General features: G+C 42.4%; 1 long non-coding RNA gene across 1 annotated transcript; it reads left to right on the top strand.

The window, feature by feature from the left end:
* Nucleotides 1-504: 504 nt before the first annotated feature.
* Nucleotides 505-1,815, top strand: LOC118241276 (uncharacterized). Its single transcript, XR_004775959.2, has 3 exons — nt 505-585; nt 1,401-1,567; nt 1,679-1,815. It is a non-coding gene; the product is annotated as an uncharacterized LOC118241276 (long non-coding RNA).
* The last annotated feature ends 1,652 nt before the right edge of the window (nt 1,816-3,467 follow it).

Below are 3,467 nucleotides of genomic sequence, written 5' to 3' on the forward strand. Positions count from 1 at the left end.
GCAGGGACATAAATGAATGTCAGGATGTGTTAAGCAGCATTTCCGCTGGATGGAGAGGGCTATTAAGTTCAAGTATTCCTTCGTGAATTCTAGATGCATAGCGTAAGCCCCGATTGACAGGGCTGGAATCGTAAGTTTCCCAGTCGCTGCCTGTCCAGTTATGTCGCAGCGCACACACACACACGCGCACGCGCGCGCGCGCACTTACTTAGAGGGCAGACTTTAAATTCAAACATATTTTTTTTAGCATTTGGCATTTTCGTTTAAGAATATATTGATAATCAAGGCTTGTTCGAATCAGTTCAGCTAGTTCCCTCTGGCCATAACGTATCAGACGTAATACCCCGGTGACTGAACTGCCTAAAACACTGCTCGAGTCTGGTGATTTATTAACTGAGAAACCCTCCTTTTGTACGAGAGCACGGTCGAATTTAGCTTCGGCCCAGCGAAAGCTTCCGGGTGTCTTCCTGAGCTGCAGAGACAGACATGACTGATGTTTGTGTACTCAAATGCGTGTTTAATTAGTCCCCAAAAAAGATAACTAAAAACCTCTGAGACGATGACTTTGGCTGGGTTGCTTTCAAAGTAAGTTGGAAAAACAATTGGGACCAAGAAGCATTACATTAAAAAGTGCTTTTTTATGCCGCTCGATCAAAACAGCCGTGAACGTGAACCATAAATATGGAGCTGCCTTATCAGTGTGGGTTTCACCACACTGCACACGTTTCACATGCGCGCACAGCAGTATAGAGAACTCCAGTAATGTCGTCCGCAAGGCCGCCCGCGCGCTCCCGCACAATTCTGAAACCACAAGCACGCGCTCATCACCTGCGCTACACGCCCAGTTTTGCCTGCCTGCTTAGCATGCGCCTCAGTCCAACTGATGACAGTTTCCCAGAGCATCTGTCCTGGGAGCCAGAGAGTAGTGACGACATATGGCACATTTAATTAGTGCAAACTCTAACTCATTTCCCTACCTGATGGGGCCGTGGGACCTAGCAGACCCCCGTTCCCTGTCTGGAACCTTGCAAGTGTGGAGTTTCCAGCCTTGTTAACCTGGACTGGGCTCCCCATCCTACGTTAATAATCTGTGCTTTTCAAGACACATGCGCCAATGTCACACAAGAATTTTAATCTGCCAGAGTCAGGAACACTCTGCAAACAGCAGCTGTCAGTTGGAGTTGACTCAAAGCTTGTGTATAATAGCCTTATTTTCATTTGTCCTTCTTTAGAAACATGAGAAATATTAACTGAAAGTCAAGTTTTGCAATCTCATGCCATTCAGTTCCAAAGGGGTGCCATCAGTTACAAGGTTAACAGCTAATCTGTGCTTTCAGACTATTTTACCACACAGGTAAACTCAGAAAATTGTCAAACCAAATCAAATTTTATTTCTATAGTGGTTTTTACAATAGATGTTGTCACAAAGCAGCTTTACAAATGTCCAAGTCCAAGCCCCCAGTGAGTGAGCCAAGGGCGTCAGTGGTGAGGAAAAACTCCCTAGAGCACGAGGAAGAAACCTTGAGAGGAACCAAGATTCAGAGGGGGGCCATCCTCCTCTGGCCAGGTGTGCATGCATTAAAGTCACAGAGACAAGCATCTGCTTTTTAAAGCAAATCACATTGATGCAAGCCAATAATTCTAATAACAAGATTTAAAATGTGATGATTCTGCGCAGGACCAGCGGACCTTCAGAGACGTTCTGCAGGGTTATGGACGGAGCTCCGTGTCACCCATTGACACCTTCATGCTTGTCTCCATGGAGTGTTTCTTTGTGGTTCCTCTGTGAAGAGCAATGTCTCTAATGGCTTTGAAGTAAATAAATCACAGGAGGTTTATTGGCTTATCTAGACTGACACATTACCAAATGCGTGTGTTTATGAGAGGGCTTTTAAAGTCAAAGCTAAGAGTGACAGAGTCCTCCTGTATTTGTCCTTGACTAAGGTACGGGAGGACTACCAGCCCCGTGACAATTCTCTACAGTTTTCATGGGCATGTGTATGACTTTGTGCTAAAAAAAAAAATCTTCTTATAGAAACAATGCACAGTTTTATATTAGTGTTCAGAAAACCTGAAAGTACATTAAAGAGAAATGGCTCCCCATCAGATCTTATTCATATTGTATAGTTACTGCAGGTCCAGCTCATCTGAAAGCCTTACCTCACAGCTGTCTCTCTTCCATGGAGCTTTAAATGTGTCAGGATGAAATATTTTAATGAAAGAATCTTAATCAATCAAGGTACTAATGTGCCTTAACAAGATCTCGTGTCAATATTTACACTCAGATTTGTGCTTAAGAAGTGACTACTTTATAAGCATGGATGCACATATATTCATGGGCAAGACACCTAATGAAATGACAGTCAGTCTTTATAACAGCTGGTCACTAAAGCCATATGAAAACTATAATACATAACTTTAGTTACTGTAGTGTTTAGTCAAAAGATTGCGAAACATTGGGGGTTATGGGCAGGATTATGTGTGGGCAGATCACCTGAGAACTGAGTGAAGACACGGGCAGAATCCAGTAAAGACACAGGAAGAACCAGTGAAGACACAGGCAGAACCCAGTGAAGACACAGGCAGAACCAGTGAAGACACAGGCAGAACCCAGTAAAGACACAGGCAGAATCCAGTAAAGACACAGGCAGAATCCAGTGAAGACACAGGCAGAACCCAGTAAAAACACAGGCAGAATCCAGTAAAGATACAGGCAGAATCCAGTAAAGACACAGGCAGAACCCAGTAAAGACACAGGCAGAATCCAGTAAAGACACAGGCAGAATCCAGTAAAGACACAGGCAGAATCCAGTGAAGACACAGGCAGAACCAGTGAAGACACAGGCAGAACCCAGTAAAAACACAGGCAGAATCCAGTAAAGATACAGGCAGAATCCAGTAAAGACACAGGCAGAACCTGATAAAATGATAGACTATATAGACAATATAGACTAATGAGGCACACCTCCGTTTCCAAGGGACATGCTGATTGGTCACGTATAGATGGAATATCACTGAGCTCAGTAGGAATAAATAAAAATAAATAAGTTATGGAATTGTTTGGCAGAGCTTTTATCAGGTAAACGAATATTTTATATATTTGTTATACCATATGTTTTTATACCATAAAAACATATCTTTGCAGTACAGAAGTAAACCTATCAACCTCATCATTTGCTACTTCAGTAGTGGCACATAAATTCAGAACTTTGTGATCAGGTTGTAGCTGTTGTCAAAGATGACTTTTCATCTTTTGTGATTTTATGTGAAAGGATATCGAAATGTACAGAAGGAGTACCTAATGACGAATAAATTAACCTATCTGGCCTAATTTTAGAGAAAAAACACCAAACATAGTTTAGAATTCTCAATGACCCTGTACCTGCTACATAATATGACATCAAATGAAAGTTATCCAGGCATTTTGGTAATGGCAAATTTGAACATCTCACAAGCTCAGACAGGCA

The sequence above is a fragment of the Electrophorus electricus genome, chromosome 6 (genome assembly GCF_041902795.1).
Source record: "Electrophorus electricus isolate QZ-2024a chromosome 6, ASM4190279v1, whole genome shotgun sequence".
Taxonomy (NCBI): Eukaryota; Metazoa; Chordata; class Actinopteri; order Gymnotiformes; family Gymnotidae; genus Electrophorus; species Electrophorus electricus.